Here is a 23,094-nt window from a genome sequence, read left to right on the forward strand (position 1 = left end):
AATGTTCTGTTTTATTTAAAATGTTTGTTTTCTGTTATGTAAACTGCTGACCTTCATTTACTGTTCTTAGTTATTTTGTATGTTAAAGGTGTTGTGGTTCCCCTCGGGAACGGAACTGTGTAGCGCGCGCAAATTGTGGTTGGCGTAGGTAAAAAAGGTGGAACCAAGAGACAGTCGGAGACGAGCTACCAAACTGTCAACTGCTCATGTGAAAGTTGTGTATTGTGCTGGTGCCGAGAGAGGCTTTTCGGACGCTTTCCAATGTCTCAGATGGATGTATAAAGAGCTGGAACTATTCTGGAATTGGTATCTATCATCGCCACCAAGAAATGACAGAGTCCAGCAATTCTACATCTACATCCATACTCCGCAACCCACCTGACGGTGTGTGGCGGAGGATACCTTCAGTACCTCTATCGGTTCTCCCCTCTATTCCAGTCTCGTATTGTTCTTGGAAAGAAGGATTGTTGGTATGCCTCTGTGTGGGCTCTAATCTCTCTGATTTTATCCTCATGGTCTCTTCGCGAGATATACGTAGGAGAAGCAATATACTGCTTGACTCTTCGGTGAAGGTATGTTCTCGAAACTTTGACAAAAGCCCGTACCGAGCTACTGAGCGTCTCTCCTGCAGAGTCTTCCACTGGAGTTTATCTATCATCTCCGTAACGCTTTCGCGATTACTAAATGATCCTGTAACGAAGCGCGCTGCTCTCCGTTGGATCTTCTCTATGTCTTGTATCAACCCTATCTGGTACGGATCCCACACTGCTGAGCAGTATTCAAGCAGTGGGCGAACAAGCGTACTGTACCCTACTTCCTTTGTTTTCGGATTGCATTTCCTTAGGATTCTTCCAATGAATCTCAGTCTGGCATCTGCTTTACCGACGATCAACATTATATGATCATTCCATTTTAAATCACTCCTAATGCGTACTCCCAGATAATTTATGGTATTAACTGCTTCCAGTTGCTGACCTGCTATTTTGTAGCTAAATGATAAAGGATCTATCTTTCTGTGTATTCGCAGCATATTACACTTGTCTACATTGAGATTCAATTGCCATTCCCTGCACCATGCGTCAATTCGCTGCAGATCCTCCTGCATTTCAGTACAATTTTCCATTGTTACAACCTCTCGATACACCACAGCATCATCTGCAAAAAGCCTCAGTGAACTTCCGATGTCATCCACCAGGTCATTTATGTATATTGTGAATAGCAACGGTCCTATGACACTCCCCTGCGGCACACCTGAAATCACCCTTACTTCGGAAGACTTCTCTCCATTGAGAATAACATGCTGCGTCCTGTTATCTAGGAACTCCTCAATCCAATCACACAATTGGTCTGACAGTCCATATGCTTCACTTTGTTCATTAATTCTACCTGCAAATCCACCTACCAACAAGCAATCGCCACCACATTGCGCAATCACTGTAATGGAACACTATAGTAATGTACAGTGAAGGATCAGCTCATAGGATGTTATAGTGTACCCAAATGTAAGGTAAAATTTGACTGAACTCTTGTACCCGCCGTGATTTATCCTCAGTCACATATCCACTTAGGGTCTCTCCCACGCTAAAGTGTTTACCGAGTTTCCTTTATTGAAGGCATATTAAAATTAATATGGCAATAGAGTGTGCTAAAATTAATATTGTTTGTTGGAAGGATCTTATAGATATCTCAAATTTGTGTTTCAATGCAGTAAAAGTTCAGAACTGCTTGCTAAGTACTTGTTTCTCTAGTGTATTGAAAATGTGTTTAGTTTGCTCTGCTAGTGGTCAAGATTAAGGCTCCCCCTCCATTGAAAGTATTTCAAATGCACAATGTTACTTAATTATAGAATGTTTTAATTACTCTTGTTGTTCACGTTAAATTCCGTACAATATTGGGTTCCTCTTGTGTATTGAAAGTGCGTATTAATAGTACAATAGGATCCACAGTTTATCCTTTATGCTCATGATAAATAACAATTAATAGAAAGGCCACTATGTATGAAAACAGTAATTTCTTTTATTTAAAATTCAGTGAGAAATGGCTTGTTAGTGAAATACATTTAACTTTCATTCTAAATAGAAAACTATTTAGCTGAGAGACTTAACCTATGACCAGATCATAATTTTGCAGTGAACTACATTTACAATTTTTGTCAGATAGAAAAATGTTTGAGAAGTAATATGAAACCTATGTCCAATTTACAATTCTATAGTGAATGTTAATAGTAACGTTATTGAGACCATTCAGTTTGACTAAGTCCTCAAGGTAATAGTGCGTTTTGTTTTCTGTCATATTTATGCAGATAGTCTGTTCTGATCTGGCAGCTCCAACCTTAACGTGAACATACTTTATTCAGGTGCCAGAGTTCATTGCACTCGAGTGTGGCAAAGTATAGGTTGTGTTTGCCCGTTAAAGTTACTCATACCTATTTTCTTGAACAAGAATGTCAATCATTCTCTTACCTAATTAGGCTGGCGACCGTTTTCTTTATTGTTTGAACAGTGAGGATAGGTAAAATATTGTTTGTTACTGTTTAAATATTTACGTAATTTTTACTTTCATTTGCGATAAGCCACCTCCGTTAGGTACCACACGGTCAACATAACAAAATTCCTCTCGGAGGGTAACACTGGTCTGTTGCTTTATACCATAATTGCTTTAACAAGATAGTTTCATTATTTATTTTAAACCAGCATCCCAACCATGTACCAGTATTTACGGATGGCTCTAAACAGGGGGACTCTGTTGGTTGTGCTGTTGTTTTCCCTGATCGAGTCGTCAAGTTACAGCTTCCTGCAGCGTTTACCATCTTTGATGCCGAATTGTTTGCGATCTTGCGGGCATTGGAGCAGATGAGATGTGTTCCCAGTCTTAAGTTTCTCATCTGTTCTGACTCCCTGAGTGCCCTTCAGACCATGTAACACTTGTACCCAGCGGATACGGTCGTCCAGAACATCCACGATGCCCTAGTCCACCTGCAACTGCAGGGGAAGGAGGTTTCTTTCTGCTGGGTGCCGGGGCACGTGGGTATTAGGGGAAACGAACTGGCGGATGTGGCTGCCAAAGATGAATGTTCCCTCCCTCACGTTGTTGAATGTGCCGTCCCCCTCCATGCTGTTACCTCCCTTTTGCGTTTTCGTGTTATGTGTCAATGGGAAGAGGAGTGGCTGGCAGTCGGTGAAAATAAGCTGCGTCTGGTCAAGGCCACCACGCGGCCATGGCGTACGTCCTACCAGTCATGCAGGCGGGATGAGGTTCTCCTCACTCGCCTCTGCATCGGGCACAGTCCCTTAACGCACGGTTTTTTACTCCGGCGGGAGGACCCCCCAATCTGCAGTGCTTGTGGCGTCCAGATTAAGGTCCGCCACATTTTACTTGACTGTCCTTTATTCTCTGACCAGAGGGCGGTGGTTTCCTTGCCACCGGATTTGCCCTCTATTTTGCAAGACGACGCAACGACTGTGGTTAAGGTCTTACGGTTTTGTGTCCTGTCCAATTTGTTGCCTCGGATTTTAGGGAGAGGATTTTAATGTGCTGCTGGGTGACTGGCTCACCCAGGCTTTAGGAAAGAGGTCCGCCAGTCACGATTACCTACTTGTTTCACTTCGATTTCTGTTCTCTTTTCCTTGTGTTTCCTTTCCTCTTTTAGTGCGTTTCTTCTCCTCTTGTTTTGCCTCTGTATGTGAGGATTTGGAACTGCGTCAGGTCTGTGTCTTTTAGCCGTTCTCCTTGTTCGGTGTCCGTCTTCGTCCCTTCACTGCATGTGTTCCTGTTTCTATGCGTTTGGGCGCTGATGACCACGCTGTTTAGCGCCCGAATACCTCAAACCACACACACACACACACACACACACACACACACACAGTTTCATTATTCGATCTGCCTCCAACATTAAGGTTATGGTACAGCAGTAGCGGACAGTAGTGTTATACGTGGCTTTTCCGTGACGGGACTAGTTGTTCTATTGGGGCATAGTACGTAATAAACCAAATTAGGTATTTGATTGCACAAGCTACGTAAAACCGGTTGCAGTGTTATGGTACTTCCCACTCGTTGTTAGCCTCTCTGGTCGCATTAGCTCCTCCAGCGGTTTGTCGCTTGCAGAGGGCAGGTCTGTGGGCGAGCACTCTAGCGACATTCCGGTCAGGAAGCGCTGTCGAAGTGACGGGCGGATATGCGGTATGGTTGGCAGCAACAGCAGTAAAACGCCGCGCCGTCGTGGCCGACATTGTCCTTGGCCTGCTGCTAAAAGTTTTTGACCACTACGGCTTCGGTGGGACTGAGTGTCGTCTGGCGCCGTGGAGATTGCTCGTTGGAAAGGCTATCTTTGCGCGATGCACGGAACCCAATTTGGTCTCGGTATCTTAATTAGAAGAGCCCTATATCCACTGTGGTGCCGGGTTGGGTTCCTGTCTGGCAGTTTCAAGAGCCGGGTGCACGGGCATCTGGTGAATAGCATCCGGCCGGCCGCGGTGGCCGTGCGGTTCTGGCGCTGCAGTCCGGAACCGCGGGACTGCTACAGTCGCAGGTTCGAATCCTGCGTCGGGCATGGGTGTGTGTGATGTCCTTAGGTTAGTTAGGTTTAAGTAGTTCTAAGTTATAGGGGAGATGTTGAGTCCCATAGTGCTCAGAGCCATTTGAACCATTTTTGAATAGCATCCGTTGGTTCCTGACTCTTAGGGAACTAGTCAGAACACCTACTTGATGGCAGTCCTTGGTCGAGCGGTTCTCAATTTGCGCTTCCATCTGCAAGAAATTACGGTGAACGTCCGATTTTCGTGTGCATGATTATGTTGTGTCGCACAGTGGCTATTCTAACTCGCCATCCTGGTTATCCATCGTGACATGTAAACATCTTCATTCATGAATAATTTAAAAGTTCTCACTCAAGTTACGTTTCCGTGAATGCGTGTGACTAAACTAGTGGTGCTCGAGCTGTTTGGCAGCATTTTGCAATCAAGTGTTTCATACGCAACGTTCGTCTTTTCAAGTGCATATACAGTGTCTATTTGTGTTGTAAATGCAAACTGTTACTTAGTAGAATGAGATTTTCACTCTGGGGCTTTGAGTACTATGGGACTTAACATCTGTGGTCATCAGTCCCCTAGAACTTAGAACTACTTATACCTAACTAACCGAAGGACATCACACACATCCATGCCCGAGGCAGGATTCGAACCTGCGACCGCAGCGGTCACGCGGTTCCAGACTGAAGCGCCTAGAACCGCACGGCCACACCGGCCGGCCAGATTTTCACTCTGCAGCGGAGTGTGCGCTGATATGAAACTTCCTGGTAGATTAAAACTGTGTGCCGGACCGAGACTCGAACTCGGGACCTTTGCCTTTCGTGGGCAAGTGCTCTAACAACTGAGCTACCCAAGCACGACTCACGCCCCGTCCTCACAGCTTTACTTCTGCCAGTACCTCGTCTCCTACCTTCCAAACTTTACAGAAGCTCTCCTGCGAACCTTGCAGAACTAACACTCCTAAGCCATGTCTCTGCAGTATCCTTTCTTTCAGGAGTGCTAGTTCTGCAAGGTTCGCAGGAGAGCTTCTGTAAAGTTTGGAAGGTAGGAGACGAGGTATTGGCAGAAGTAAAGTTGTGAGGACGGGGCGTGAGTCGTGCTTGGGTAGCTCAGTTGGTAGAGCACTTGCCTGCGAAAGGCAAAGGTCCCGAGTTCGAGTCTCGGTCCGGCACACAGTTTTAATCCACCAGGATGTTTCGTGTTACTTAGTACTCCGTGTGTTACGAGATAGCTTGATGAGAATACAGGCTTTCTAGGTGAATCTCTTCCCGGGTTGACAGTCGAGTCAATGCGTCGTTCTCCGGCAACGTTTACCAAGTTTTTACCTGCCATCTTCAGGTGAAGTGTCGGGTTCACGTCTCGTCCGGGTCTTTATAGCCACTGGACTACGGGCAACCCTGTATCCTCGGCGCCGATTGGGCCAATCAGGCGAGAGCGGAATCGTCTAGGCAGGAGGGGGGAGGGGGGCGGGTGTCGGCGTTTCGTCTCGATGTGGCCTGTTCATTCCGTCCGCCACCACCATCTTGCCTCCATCGGTGCATCCTCGTCGTATTCTTGCTAATGTTGCGTCCCACGCGTTACTGAGTTGGTAGCCGCTATCCCGGTCGACCAAGTTATCACTGACTCGTATCTCCACAGCCTCTTTATAATAGAGTTCCAGAAACCGTTCGCTCTGCACAGGATCTTGTTCAGGTTGAAACGTCTGTTGTTCATTGAGGCTGTACTCCGCCACAGCAGATTTTTTCCTTTGTCCGAGGCGAACTCTTCTCACGCGTTCAGAGAGGTGTTGTGAGATGTCCGATATATTGTTTTCCAGATTCGCAGGAGATGCTGTAGACACCCGTTGCTCTTCGACCCAAGTTCTCCTTCATTGAACCCATCATATTCCTGTTTTTTGCTGGAGGACGGATATTTTGCTCTTCTCCAGTATCCTGGCAATCTTAGCCGTGTACGATCCCGCGTAAGGAGGAACTCCAAGCAGTTGTTGTCCTCTTCTTCCTCAAGGTACTCCTTCTTCTTCTTGCTCGTCTTGAGAGCGCTTCTAATGTGCGTTTGAGTGTAGCCATTGTTCTGCAAGGTTTTCTTCAGGTGCTGTATCTCAGTAGTTAGACTGCCCTTGTCGCATATGTCATGTGCTCTGCAGACAAGGGTAGTGAGCACGGATTTGCGTTATGCTAAGCGATGGCAGCTCTTGGCGTTGAGGTACAGGTCCATGTGTGCTTTCTTTCAGGAGACCATGTCCCAGTGTGTGTGTGTGTGTGTGTGTGTGTGTGTGTGTGTCTGTGTGTGTGTGTGTGTGAAATCTTATGGGACTTAACTACTAAGGTCATCAGTCCCTAAGCTTACACATTACTTAACCTAAATTATACTAAGGACAAACACACACACCCATGCCCGAGGGAGGACTTGAACCTCCGCCGGGACCAGGTGCACAGTCCATGACTGCATCGCCTTAGATGTCCCAGTGTGCCGTCCTTTACCTGCTTTACTAGGTTATCGAGAAAGGTTAGGACCAATTTTTTTCTAATTCCTTTGTGAATTTGATGTTCTCGTTTATGCCGTTCAGTTGGTTGAGAAATTCCTTTAGAGTGTCCTCGTCGTGTGGCCAGACTGCGAAACTATCGTTTACGTACCGATAAAAGAAATTGCACGTGCTGTTTATAAGGCGATATCCTCGATGATGTTTGGTTTGTGGGCGCTCAAGTGCACGGTCATCAGCGCCCATACGAAGTCCCAATTTTTTAACATTCTAAATCAGCCACTGTTAAGAATGATGATGATGATGATGATGACAACACAAACACCCAGTCCCCGGGCAGAGAAAATCCCCAACCCGGCCGGGAATCGAACCTGGGACCTCGTGATCCAAATATCCTCGAAGTACCGCGTGTACATGTTGGCGATGGTGTCAGTGGAGATCCCATAGCGGCTCCATCCGCATGTTGGTAAAACTTGCCCCCGCACTGGAAATACGTGCCTGTGAGCGCACGGCGGAATAATTCCACTATGTCTTCATCGAAATAGTTCTCAAGTGGTTTCAAGGAGTTATCTAGCGATACCCTCGTGAAGAGGGATGTGACATCAAAGCTGACTATACTATAATTTTTGTCAAGCGCCACTCCTTGAGTGTCTTAACAAACTCTGTGGAAATCTTAATGTAGTAGGTACATTTATAAGTTGGTTTGAGTTTTTAATAAATACGTTAGTAAATTTGTGGTCCAGTATCCTTCCACTCAACACCAACTCTCTACGACATTGCACTCTTTCTTAGGTTATCGTTTCTGATATTCATACACCAATCAGGGTTATCTTAGTGACGTCACGAAAGGGCTGTCTTCAGTATTTGGTTTTCGTGGAAGAGATGGGAGTTTGTCAAGAGAATACTTGTTATGAATGTTGTGTATTCAAGCAAACCACATTTAGTTACTGAACGCTCCATCACAGAGATACTGGTAACTGTTGTATACAGCTTTCAGTGAGTCGGAACCATGGAAAGGACGAAACGTAGAGTTGAGTGCAGCAACAACAGTCAAGAATACAGGGTGAAAATCAATAAAACCGACGAAATGCAGGGACGGATTCTTGACTGAAATGGGGGAAAAAAGATCGTATGAACAAGTGTCTGCAAATGCATCATTGCCACGGTAGATGACGGTGACGGATGGAAGTTCCTCTGACCACGTGCCCTGTGTTCCTTGGGTGTTGCAGACCGTGTGATTCACGCAGCGTGCTATATGCAACAGTTTGGTCCGGTATTCATGTCGTGAACAAGTCGAGATGGTATTTGTGTACCGCCAAGGTGGAAACAGTCGACTGCCATCACGGCTATAGTACCCTCACAAGCACCAACAACACCGCACAAAATTTGACGCCCTTTCTCGGCTTTTCTGCAAGCACGGGTCCTGGTGGTGGAGAGAGGCAGCATCCTACGCCTATGACGCGCTATTCGGAGAGAGGTCGGAACGTGGGAAAGAGTGAGGCAGTCCATGATGCGGAGTGTGAGCGCCCGTTGCATCCCATGGAGGACACTTTGAAGTTTGTTGTGACGTGCATCCGATGTTGGTCTGTAGTATGATCCGGGACGGTATGTTGTCATTGCACGCACACCGTCCATACACTGAGGTTGTAACCTCCCCCTCACTTATCGACCTTAATGACAGTAAGAATTAAACCGCGTGTACCTAATGGAAATTTGGGAAAAGCAATCGTCATCAAAGTTAATCTGTCGGTAAAGAGGGAGGAAAGGGTTACATCTAAATGAAAGGAAAAAAGCAAATGAAACTGGTGGAAATTAATTTTGAAAAGGGGTGGAGTTAATAAAAAAAGTAAATGTGCGGTTGTTATGTAAACAATTAACTGGCGTTAATTAGATATTTGACATTTGGGGAAAATTACGGTCGCCAGTCCTATGGACAACTACTGTAATAAGTGAAAAAGAAAGGTTATTGCACATATAATTAGCATTGAAAACGTGGCAACTGAAGGTTGACACGTATTGTGTGAAAACTGAATGTTTGTCAGAGGTAATAAATTTCCTTACACTCTGACTTAATTTAGCAAAAGAATCAATAAAACCGAAAAATTGAAAGTTAATTTAGTGACTGAAATTAATAGTGAACTTTGTTTCTGAAGCACTACGAAATTCAATAAAATAAAGTTAGTCTTGGGCTACCTCAACAATCATTTCAAAAGCTACTTGAATCTACGCAATTTAGAAATAAGAGGTTTAACTTTGAAAAAAGTTCTGAAAAATTAACAATAGTAAAATTTAGTACGTACCAAGCTGAGCTGCAGTCACAGGTAAGCGAAATATGATAACAAAACTCGCACTCTTAATTTCTGCTTGTGTAACGTAAGTATTGTAGCCAGCTATGAATACTTTAACTGAACTTTGAAATTAAATCAGTGAAATGGAATGATATTACTTTAATGCTGGCATTTGAATTTCAACGACACTCGGGTTCATTCCGGAAAAGGAAGGGACCCTGCTTGGTAATGCTACTGGGACAATGAGCAACAACCGTTCATGCTAAGTTGCTGTAATTTTGTGAGGCAAATGGAACAGTTTGAAAAGCTGAGGTCTGCCATACAGTTTTAAAACTTTACGTGCTTCCAGTCTTCCTTGTTGGTTGACTGAAGGTTCGAAGTCGTCGGTCGAGGAGGTGGCGACAGTCACTCATTGTCGGCCGTCGCTGTTGCAGAAGCTGGATGTTGGCGCGCCTTCTTCTCGACACGGTCACCAGGCGAAACGGGCTCTTGATGTGTGCCAGCTAATGCTTCCCGTCCGTGACACAGTGTCAGAAACTAACCATACCCAGCATTAAAATACGAATAATATTTACAAAACAAATCAATTATACATCGACAAAAATAGCAAAACAATTACAATATGCAGGGTGATTCAAAAAGAATACCACAACTTTAAAAATGTGTATTTCATGAAAGAAACATAATATAACATTCTGTTATACATCATTACAAAGAGTATTTAAAAAGGTTTTTTTTTTCACTCAAAAACAAGTTCAGAGATGTTCAATATGGCCCCCTCCAGACACTCGAGCAATATCAACCCGATACTCCAACTCGTTCCACACTCTCTGTAGCATATCAGGCGTAACAGTTTGGATAGCTGCTGTTATTTCTCGTTTCACATCATCAATGGTGGCGGGAGAGGTTGCCGAAACACCATATCCTTAACATACCCCCATAAGAAAAAATCGCAGGGGCTAAGATCAGGGCTTCTTGGAGGCCAGTGGTGAAGTGCTCTGTCACGGGCTGCATGGCGGCCGATCCATCGCCTCGGGTAGTTGACGATCAGGTAGTTACGGACAGATAAGTGCCAATGTGGTGGCGCTCCATCCTGCTGAAATATGAATTGTTGTGCTTCTTGTTCGAGCTGAGGGAACAGATAATTCTCTAACATCTCCAGATACTGTAGTCCAGTTACAGTAGCACCTTAGCTTTCCCTTTGCACAAACACCCATTCTCTGTAAACTGTTTATACCAACGTTTAATACACCACCTATCAGGAGGTTTAACACCATACTTCGTTCGAAATGCACGCTGGACAACTGTCGTCGATTCACTTCTGCCGTACTCAATAACACAAAAAGCTTTCTGTTGAGCGGTCGCCATCTTAGCATCAGCTGACGCTGACGCCTAATCAACAGCGCCTCAAGCGAACAAATGTACAACTAAATGAAACTTTATAGCTCCCTTAATTCGCCGACAGGTAGTGCTTAGCTCTGCCTTTTGTCGTTGCAGAGTTTTAAATTCCTAAAGTTGTGGTATTCTTTTTGAATCACCCTGTATAAAGACACAGAAATGTCATTACTTCAGTTAACAAAAAAAGGAAAAACGTTATAGTACAATAGATGGAAATAGGAGGATATGCATTTCCGGCGTTACATGGTGACACAAGTCATGGGATACCTCCAGACATCGTGTTCAATCTCCTTTTTCCCTGCATAAAGCCTCAGCACAAGGCTGGATATACTCAATAAGTAGTTGGAACTTACCTGAAAAAAGTAATGAGCCATGCTGGCTCTACAGGCACCCATAATTGCGAAAGAGTTGCCGATAAAGGATTTTGTGCACGAGCTGACCTCTGGATTATGTCCCATAAGTATTCGATTGGGTTCATGCGGAGCGATCTAGTTTGTCTTATCATTCACTCTAACTGACCAGAACAACAGTGGCCCAGCGGCATGGCGCATTATCATCCATTAACATTGCTTCCTTGTCTTGGAACATGAAGTCCATGAATGTATGAAAATGATATTCACGTAGCCGAACATAACCATTTCCAGTCAATGATCGTTTCATTTGAACCAGAGGATCCAGTCCACTCTATATAAACACAACCTGCACCATTATGGAGACACCAGCAGCTTGCACAGTGCCTTCTTTCAACCTGGGGCCATGGCTTCGTGGGGTCTGCGACGCACTGGAACCCTAACATCGGCTATTAGCAACTGTAATCTGAACTCATGTGACCAACCCAAACTTTTCCAGTTGTATTGGGTACAACAGACAAGGTCACGAGCGTAGGAGAGGCACTGCAGGCGATGTCGTGCTGTTAACAAAGACCACGTGCCATATTTCGCCGCTCTGTCCTAACGGATACGTTCGTCGCACGTCCCACGTTGAATTCTGCGGTTATTTCACGCACTGTTGCTTGTCTGTTAGCACTGATAACTCTACGCATTCGCCGCTATTCTAGGTCGTTAAGTGATGGCCGTCGGCCACTTCGTTGCCTGTGGTTTCAGATAATGCCTGCAATTTGGAATTCTCGGCACACTCTTGACACTGTGGAGTTCAGAACATTGAGTTTCGTAACGATTTCCGAAATGTAACGCAACGTGCTGTGAGGGGTCTACTTGTACATGGTGCCCGATTTTGTAATATATTTCATGAAAAATTACATGAAATGGTTATCATATGTAAAAGAGATTGTGTCTCTGACACCACTGAACCAAAGATGTTGCCTGAGTGGCAGACTCTATTGTGAGTAGGGTCGCGCGGAGCGCAGTAGCAGTTGCCGTTGCACTCTGTTACAGGTAGGCTGTACGGCTTAAAGCTAGTGGCTAGCTGTGAGAATTTAGCTGTTGGCACATGGAAGCAGTGTAACCTCCCCCTCACTTATCGACCTTAATGACAGTGAAAAATTAAACCGCGTGTACCTAATGGGAATTTGGGAAAAGCAATCGTCATCGAAGTTAATTTGTCGGTAAAGAGGGAGGAGTGGGTTACATCTAAATGAAAGGAAAAATGCTAATGAAACTGATGGAAATTAATTTTGAAAAGGGGTAAAGTTAATAAAGAAAGTAAATGTGCAGCCGTTACGTTAACAATAACTAGCGGTAATTAGATATTTGAGATTTGGGGGAAATTACGGTCGCCAGTCCTAAGGACAATTACTATAGTAACTGAAAAAGAAAGGTTATTACACATGTAATTAGCACTAGAAGCGTGGCAACTGAGGGTTGACACGTGTAGTGTGAAAACTGAAAGGTTGTCAGATGTAATAAATTTCGCTACACTCTGACTTAATTTAGCAAAAGAATTAATAAAACCGGAAAATCGAAAGTTAATTTAGTGACTGAAGTTAATAGTGAGCTTTCTTTCTGAAGCACATCGAAATTCAGTAAAATACGGTTAGTCTTGGACTACCTCAACAATCATTTCAAAAGCTACTTGAATCTACACAATTTAGAAATAAGAGATTTAACTTTGAACTTGAATTAAATGATTCTGAACAATTAACAATAGTAAAATTTAGTACGTACCAAGCTGAGCTGCAGTTACAGGAAGCTAAAATACGGTAACAAAACTCGCACTCTTAATTCGTGCTTGTGTAATCTAAATATTGTAGCCAGCTATGAATCCTTTAACTGAACTTTGAAATTAAAGCAGTGAAATGCTATAATATTACTTTAATGCTGGCGTTTGAATTTCAACGACACTCGGGTTCATTACGGAAAAGGAAGGGACCCTGCTTGGTAATGCAATTGGGACAATGAGCAACAAAGGTTCATGCTAAGTAGCTGTAATTTTGTGATGCAACAATTTTAAAAGTTTGAAAAGCTGAAGTCTGCCATACAGTTCTCAACCTTTACGTGCTTCCAGTCTTCCTTGTTGGTTGATTGAAGGTTTGAAGCCGTCGATCGAGGAGGTGGCGACAGTCACTCATTGTCGGCCGTCGCTGTTGCAGAAGCTGGATGTTGGCGCGCCTTCTTCTCGACACGGTCACCAGACGAAACGGGCTCTTGATGTGCGCCAGCTAATGCTTCCCGTCCGCGACACCATGTCAGAAACTATCATCGCAAGTCTAGCGCAATTACATGCTGCCAAACCCCGAATGCGCGGCAACTCGCGGGAGCTTCACGCAACACACCTGCCCCACTCGCTACTCCAGCATGACTCCCTCTGCTCTGCCCGCGCTCCACGAGGCAGAGTTAACACTACCAAAGATCCTACACACTTTGATTCTTCACACGACCTATCGATGTAATCGTTCGATAGCAGTTTTCCCTAGGCAAGACCCAGCGTAAAAATACAAATAATATTTACAAAACAACCAATTATACATCGACATAAATGCAGAAATATATATATACAAACAGTAAAACAATTACAATATATAAAGAGACAGAAATGTCATATCTTGAGGTAACAAAAATAAGGAAAACAAATTTATAGTACAGTAGATGGAAATAGGAGGATATGCATTTCCGGCGTTACAGCAGCATAATACAGTTTTGTAAGGTAATGCAATTTCGTATATTTAGTTTTAAGTATGCAGCAATGCAATGTGAATCTTGCTAATTTTACAATACTGACCCTTCAAAGTAGGAACCAAATATTTGCCATCAGGTAGAGGTTGAAGAGGTATACCCGGTTTGTAATATTTTGTGTGTTTTGTAATCCTGATATAGACAAGTTAAATTCTGGAATCTATTTTGTCAAGTGATGTTAGACTTCTGTCATATAACAATCCAAATGTGTTTAATTACGTCAGTAAGTGAGAACTGTAGAACAACTGAGAAGTGCACTGATTTTGAAGTTAATGTAAAATGTTTTAATTACATTTTGTGAAGATGAAACTTTATTTTGAATGCAATTTCCGAATTGAAGCATTCGGTCTTAGCATATCCCGTTATCAGTACCTATTCCTCTTCCACGACGTATTTATTTAAATCCAATGAACATTTTTAAAAGAAATGGTTTTTTAATCAGAGTCAGAAAAATATTAATGTGCCAGAATCAGAAAAGTATTAATGTTTGCAACAGTTTCAATGTAGGTTGCATTGCACAGCGCTGACCCAATATCCAGTATTTTCACTGAACATTTACAAGGTTATTCATTTATCAACTAATACACTGACATTATTTGTATGAAGCTATTTTACGGCCGGCATTCCACTTCGCTGAGCCAAGACTGAATATTTTGTATGCCTATTGTGGAGAGAACAGAATACCAAGATTACATCCGTTGCGACTCAAGAGCTAAGGAAAATGTTCAGAATGCTTCAAATGGCTCTAACCACTATGGGACTTAACATCTGAGGTCATCAGTCCCCTAGACTTAGAACTACTTAAACCTAACCAACCTAAGGACATCACACACATCCATGCCCGAGGCAGGATTCGAACCTGCGACCGTAGCAGCAGCGCGGTTCCGGACTGAAGCGCCTAGAACCGCTCGGCCACAGCGACCGGCAAGGAAAATGTATTTCATTGTTTATTTGCAAAGGGAATTTCATCAGTATATTGTACAGGGCCAGAGAACTCTGTGCTTACGAGACCGAGTAAACTTCAGAGGGATGGATTTCGTTGTAGGCATTACATACTGGTTAACCATATTAAGTGGTTTAATTTTTTTTCGATTACAATACGACTGATTAAGCACACCACTTGTTGAACAACACATTAGACAGTAAATTTAAAATTTAAAGAATGTTACACTGTGTCCAGCTCCTACTACTATTCCGCGTTCAGGGTCTGTTAATTCCCGTCGTACGGTCATAATCACGTGGAAACCTTTCCACGTGGATTAGCTTAGAGAAAACGACAGCTCCACCAAGACACTGCCGTTTTATACCCTGTGTACGCAATACTATCGCTATGTGTATATCCCCCTTGATTTTTGTCACCTGAGTGTACAGGTGTCTTTCGCCCAGTCCTTTGGAGGAATCTTTTTTGTCCGAAGGTGGTCAAACAGAAAATAAAGTCGACCACTTTAAATGCTTAGCACTGAGGGTAGATGCAAAGTAGCACGTTCTAGACCTTGTGCAGGTACTGAAAAGCCGCTGCCTTTACCGTAAGAATAATCTCCTCTGCCTGTGGCAATTTCTCTCTGTTATCACGTACGGCGTTAAATTTCGAGATACCTCTGTGCGTTCACCAAGAACATTCTTAATCCAGAAAAGTACGGTCGTTCTGATTAACAGTGTCAGTTCGTTCACTCAGTGTAGGCTGTTACTGAGGTGTCTCGAAATGCTAACTCTTCCATAAATTCCATAGCAGAATAAACAGTTGAGAGTACTGATCTACTGAGACGTAATTGCAACATTCAACGAAAGCTGCACTGAAAATGATATACAGGTTGAATTACACTTCCTTAACCACCGTACAGAATGGTGTGCGCTATTGAGCAGGACTCATTTTCAACAGGCTTCCATTACAACTACAAAACACTGAGTGATAATCCCCAAGTATTTAAATCTAAGTTGAAAGGCGGGCCCACAGGTTGCCAAGGTTGTTTCGACTCTGCTGCATAAGTTTCGCCGGGAAGCCCTTACACGTCCTTCATAGAGTTCTGATCTCTCTCGATTCGGGTTCCACATTTTTCGAGCCCTGAAGAAAGACATTCATGACTGTCAATCTGTTTCAAACACAGAGGTGCGCTCGTGGGCGCGACCACGGTTCCGTAGGCAACCGCGAACGTTTTTCCATGAAGGCACTAACCGTCTTGTCTTACAGTCGCATAAATGAATTAACATCTATGTCGATAACTTTGAAATAACAAAAGTTTACAAACTTTTTTCACCTGTGTCGTTAACGTTTGACTCCCCCTTAAAGTATACAACAACAACAGCTGTGGTATGTGAGAAAGAGTGGCGAGCTCCACAAAGTATAAGCAATCTATCAGTAATTCCTATAAACCTGTGTAGTCAACCAGTGATGGAAACTTCTACCTTTTAGGTATAACTTGGCTTGTTCCACACCCATGAAGACTCTCTACCATGACAAGATTTACAGAACACAGTGTGGATGAAGAAAAGAAAAATAACTATGAAAAACAAAAGTTATTAATCCCAGTGCAACCACGGAGACAGTAATAAATGAAATAGTAGGTAGGTGCATAAGTTCGTAGCGTTTTTTCGTAAGTTTAACAAAAATAACAAATATAACAGTGACGTTAGTAATCAGTAGGATACTCCCCCTCACTATTTACAACAGGCTGCCAACGCTGTAGTAATTTTTCGATTCTGTGATTGTAGAAATGACGTGGTTTTGAGGCGAAGAACTCGCCGAACCATACTGGGAGTTCCTTGAAGGTTGTGCCATAGAGATCGGAAAAAGTGAAAATCCGAGGGCGCAAGATCAGGTGAAAAGGTGGGTGTAGAATGGCTTCATAGTTCATCTCTTGTACAGTGTTTTTTGCGTCTAGCAGAATGTGGGCGGACGTATTCGTAGAGTGGCATCACTTCACGCACTCTTCCTGACCATTTTCCTTGGTCTACGTCTGCAAGACATCTCAATTGTTGATAATATGTGTCAGCACTGATGGTTACACTTTGGGGAAGTAATTCGTGGCGAATCAGAACGTCGCTGTTCCACCAGATGCACAACATTATCTTCTGTGGGTATCCCCAGGTCTTTGTTCTGAGAGTTGCTGCTTTGTTTGGGCGCAACCGTTCCTCTTTTTACGTTATGTTAGCGTAAAGACACAACTTCTCGTCACCAATTACGAAACAGGATATGAATGGACGGTGTTGCACGCTAGCCAATTGATGACGAGTAAGCAGGGATACATGGACTACTGGCCATTAAAATTGCTACACCAAGAAGAAATGCAGATGATAAACGGGTATTCATTGGACTAATATATTATACTAGAACTTACATGTGACTACATTTTCATGCAATTTCAGTGCATAGATCCTGAGAAATCAGTACCCAGAACAACCACTTCTGACCGTAATAACGGCCTTGATACGCCTGGGCATTGAGTCAAACAGAGCTTGGATGGCGTGTACAGCCATGCTGCTTCAACACGATACCACAGTTCATCAAGAGTAGTGACTGGCGTATTGTAATGAGCCAGTTGCTCGGCCACCCTTGACCAGACGTTTTCAATTGGTGATAGATCTGGAGAATGTGCTGACCAGGGCAGCAGTCGAACATTTTCTGTATCCAGAAAGGCCCGTACAGGACCTGCAACATGAGGTCGTGAATTATCCTGCTGAAATGTAGGGTTTCGCAGGGATCGAATGAAGGGTAGAGCCACGGGCCGTAACACATCTGAAATGCAACGTCCACTGTTCAAAGTGCCGTCATGCGAACAGGAGGTGACCGAGACGTGTAACCAATGGAACCCCATACCATCAGGCCAGGTGATACGCCAGTATGGCGATGACGAATACACGCTTCCAATGTGCGTTCACCACGATGTCGCCAAACACGGATGCGACCATCATGATGCTATAAACAGAACCTGGATTCATCCGATAAAATGACGTTTTGCCATTCGTGCACCCAGGGTAGTCGTTGAGTACACCATCGCAGACGTTCCTGTCTGTGATGGAGCGTCTAGGGTAACCGCAGCCATGGTCTCATAGCTGACAGTCCACGCTGCTGCAAACGTCATCGAACTGTTTGTCCAGATGGTGGTTGTCTTGGAAACGTCCCCATCTGTTGACTCAGGGATCGAGACATGGCTGCACGATCCGTTATAGCCATGCGGATAAGATGCCTGTCATCTCGACTGCTAGTGATACGAGGCCGTTGGGATCCAGCACGGCGTTCCGTATTACCCTCCTGAACCCACCGATTCCGTTTTCTGCTAACAGTCATTGGATCTCGACCAACGCGAGCAGCAATGTCGCGTCTGTAGCACGTCGTCTTCGTGGTGCAGCTTTTTTAATGGCCAGTAGTGTATATGGCCACCTGGTGATTGTTGCGAATTTGGCTTACAGCATGTGGTACCAATACACTCGATTTTTGAGCGTTCCCCGTTGCGTACAAATATCGGACGATGGTGGAATGATTGCAGTTCGCGAGTGATGGCAGTTGTACTCGAATAGAGTGAAGTGGATCATTGTGAATTAATGCGATTAAATGATCTTCATCAAACCCCAGAGGTCTTCCTGCACGTAGAGAGTCACCAATGGCAAATGAATCCCTTTGAAATGAGAAGACCATCTTCTTGCCATTCTCTGTCCAGTGACATTATCCTTATACACGGCGCTGATGTCACCATTCTGGTGGCCTCAAACAAAAGAATAGGTGGGAAATACTGGAATCCCAGTCCGGTAAGCATTTTCACTCGTCGCCGCTGATGTCGCGCATTGTCGCGATACATCTGGCATTAGTAATCCCTTCCCTTTCGTTTGCTTTCTGCCCCATCCACCTTCACTTTACATATAATGCATCACAGCTGCGGGTTCCACGTGGGCACCAACCATTCATATAACTTCCAGTACTTGTCGTCGGGTCCTCTTTCTACGTGGCAAAGCACAATTAAAAGTCAGCTCTCATAGTCACCTATGTGCCAGTTTCTCGCAACGCTTGTTGTAATCGGACGAAAATCGTATGTGATGTCGCAATGACAACTACGCCCCTTTTCTCAGTTAATGTGTGTACCTTGAAGTGGGAGATTTGGAAGTGATCTGATGTTTAACCTTATTTGTCGTCCAAACGCTCCATTTTCAGTCATGGGTTCCGTATCAAAACTTTATTCCTGAGTCTGTTCTATAGGCCCTAAGAGCCTCTAATAGGACCTGCGAAATGCCCTATGTATTGTAAGTAGGCTGTTTAGGTTTTTATGTCGGTAACGCCACGTAGCGCTCTGTATGAAAATCACTGACTGGTTTGCATTGTTGGAATTTTTGCTATTGTATTGTTGGGCAGTTGGATGTGAACAGCGCGTAGCGTTGCGCAGTTGGAGGTGAGCCTCCAGCAGTGGTGGATGTGGGGAGAGAGATGGCAACACTTTGAGACAGGACGATCTGGACGTGTGTCCATCAGAAAGAGTAAATTTGTAATACTGTATATCATGAACTGATATACAGGGTGTCCCAGCTATCTTGTCCACCAAAAATATCTCTGGAACAGTAACAGCTATTGGAAAACGACTTTCACCGGTATCAATGTAGGGCTGGGGTCCATGAATGTACATATTTGGAAACATTCTAAAACGAAATCATATGTGTTTTTTAACACAAACTTATGTTTTTTTAAATGGACCTCCTATATTTTTTCTTCAGCAATCCATAGCGTGTCAAAGCACATACACAATGGCGTTGATTGCATCGCAATATTACCATTACATCCCGAGATATTGAGACGCGAAGTTGACGCTTGAAACACCCGACATGCGCTGCTAGCGCACGTCCTGAGGCTCAGGCGGGAACCCCATGCTGCCCATAATCGCGATGTGATTGACATGTGTAATCACACCTCCATACTTATCGAGAGGTCCGAAACGAATAATACGGTCTGCTGCCATCAACTCTCATAAACACCTAATGGTTTCCCTCTTGCACGTTTTACGTATCTACGTACACAATATGAACCAGTACCGATCGGTGTACACCCGTCAGGTTGTCTTATTTATCCTGCACACCCAAAATAAGGTTTATCTAATGCGTTATATGACCCATTGTGCCTGTCGCGCAGGGCCTGGCCCTACCTAGTCAACTGTCCAACGTAGTTCCCACTACTGCCACAGTTACCACTTCGCCTTGTTTATGATTTGCGACCAATGCAAACTCCTGTACTCCACCACCCTCCAAGCATCCCATTTGTTGTTGCTTTGGCGTGCAGTACACCGCTTGCCAGTGTAGTCGTGCATCAGAGTAATCTAGTGACGGCACGGAGGTAGTACACATTGTGAATAAACGTTGTGTTGTGGAACTTATACTGCACAGTGTAATGTACACACATGAAGATATGGTAGAAATGCTGCTGATCTATGGAGAATGTACGTTGACGAGAAATACGTTATGAGATTGCTTGTTTGTTGATAGTACTGTTAGCGAACATTATGATTATTACGTTAATACGTCTGTTTTCTACCCTACTCTACATACCTGTACTGTACCCTGTTGTAGGTGGACCAAATGCTGTTGAGGCAGAACGACTGTACAGAAGACGATTCCCTGACAAGCCATCGCCTTCGCGCCGGATATTTGGTCGTCTCACATCTCGTCTACGTGAAACGGGAAGCTTAAATCCAAGACCTCGACATCGTCCTAGAACACGTACAGATGAACGTGCTGAAGTTGCTGTGCTCGCTACCATAGCTGTGAATCCTCAAATAAACACACGTCAAATTGAACGTGAGGTTGGTGTGTCGAAATCAAGTGCACAGCGTATTCTTAAACGTTATAAATTTCATTCTTACCATGTTCATATACACCAGGATCTTCATGGAAATATCTTCCGCAATAGGGTAACATTTTGTCGGTGGGCTCAGCAAAAACTTCGGACTAATCCAATTTTTTTTTGCAGATGTTCTCTTTACCGACGAGGCATCATTCTCCAACAAAGGAATTTTCAATATAAGGAATATGCATTATTGGTCCGCAGACAATCCAAAATGGCTCCGTCAGGTAGAGCATCAACGTTCGTGGAAAGTTAATGTTTGGTGTGGGATTATTGAAGATACCATTATCGGACCTTCCTTTATAAATGGCATCCAAAATGGCAGACATTACTCCAGATTTATACGACACAATCTTCCTGTTCTCTTGGACACCGTACCTCTGAACCGGAGAATGGTCATGTGGTATCAGCATGACGGATGCCCTGCACATAACGCCTTACGAGCACGACGACTTCTGAACCGTAAGTTCCCTGGTAGGTGGATTGGATGAGGTGGCCCAGTTAGGTGGCCTGCCCTATCTCCGGACGTTACACCGCTGGATTATTTTCTTTGGGGACCAGTGAAGGATGCTGTTTACCAACATGAACCAACAACACCAGAGGACATGAAGCAACGCATTATTGATGCTTGTACAGCCATCAAAGAGGAAACAGCAGCACGAAGTAGGGCATCCTTCATCCGCAGAGTGACCGTGTGTATGCAAGCCAATGGGCATCACTTTGAGCCTGAGATGTGAACGCTATGTTTAGTATGTAGTGCTGGTATCACAGTGGAAGTTTCTAGAAAGGGCCATTTTACCCAGTGATGTTAAGAAACATTTGTTTGCAACAATTTGTCATTTAACGCTTTAGATAAACATTACATTGATAATTATGTGATAATAAAACTAATTGGTTAAACATGTTTACATTCATCTTCCATGTCCTACCTGAACTGCCCAAATCAAAACATTTTTACCTAAACAACGGTAAAACTTTTAGTCCACTTGCTCGTTTCACTAAAACCATCAACATGAACTTTACTATTAGGAGTGAATGATTAACTGTCACTTGCGCTAGATCTACAGTAAAGTAAAGTTTTAACGTTGAACGGCATCACCTTTTTAGTAACGGATTAACGATAAGCGAAGTTAACTTTGTGACTAACGTTGCGATACATACACTCCTGGAAATGGAAAAAAGAACACATTGACACCGGTGTGTCAGACCCACCATACTTGCTCCGGACACTGCGAGAGGGCTGTACAAGCAATGATCACACGCACGGCACAGCGGACACACCAGGAACCGCGGTGTTGGCCGTCGAATGGCGCTAGCTGCGCAGCATTTGTGCACCGCCGCCGTCAGTGTCAGCCAGTTTGCCGTGGCATACGGAGCTCCATCGCAGTCTTTAACACTGGTAGCATGCCGCGACAGCGTGGACGTGAACCGTACGTGCAGTTGACGGACTTTGAGCGAGGGCGTATAGTGGGCATGCGGGAGGCCGGGTGGACGTACCGCCGAATTGCTCAACACGTGGGGCGTGAGGTCTCCACAGTACATCGATGTTGTCGCCAGTGGTCGGCGGAAGGTGCACGTGCCCGTCGACCTGGGACCGGACCGCAGCGACGCACGGATGCACGCCAAGACCGTAGGATCCTACGCAGTGCCGTAGGGGACCGCACCGCCACTTCCCAGCAAATTAGGGACACTGTTGCTCCTGGGGTATCGGCGAGGACCATTCGCAACCGTCTCCATGAAGCTGGGCTACGGTCCCCCACACCGTTAGGCCGTCTTCTGCTCAAGCCCCAACATCGTGCAGCCCGCCTCCAGTGGTGTCGCGACAGGCGTGAATGGACGGACGAATGGAGACGTGTAGTCTTCAGCGATGAGAGTCGCTTCTGCCTTGGTGCCAATGATGGTCGTATGCGTGTTTGGCGCCGTGCAGGTGAGCGCCACAATCAGGACTGCATACGACCGAGGCACACAGGGCCAACACCCGGCATCATGGTGTGGGGAGCGATCTCCTACACTGGCCGTACACCACTGGTGATCGTCGAGGGGACACTGAATAGTGCACGGTACATCCAAACCGTCATCGAACCCATCGTTCTACCATTCCTAGACCGGCAAGGGAACTTGCTGTTCCAACAGGACAATGCACGTCGACATGTATCCCGTGCCACCCAACGTGCTCTAGAAGGTGTAAGTCAACTACCCTGGCCAGCAAGATCTCCGGATCTGTCCCCCATTGAGCATGTTTGGGACTGGATGAAGCGTCGTCTCACGCGGTCTGCACGTCCAGCACGAACGCTGGTCCAACTGAGGCGCCAGGTGGAAATGGCATGGCAAGCCGTTCCACAGGACTACATCCAGCATCTCTACGATCGTCTCCGTGGGAGAATAGCAGCCTGCATTGCTGCGAAAGGTGGATATACACTGTACTAGTGCCGACATTGTGCATGCTCTGTTGCCT

Source organism: Schistocerca cancellata, chromosome 8, assembly GCF_023864275.1.
Source record: "Schistocerca cancellata isolate TAMUIC-IGC-003103 chromosome 8, iqSchCanc2.1, whole genome shotgun sequence".
Lineage (NCBI taxonomy): Eukaryota > Metazoa > Arthropoda > Insecta > Orthoptera > Acrididae > Schistocerca > Schistocerca cancellata.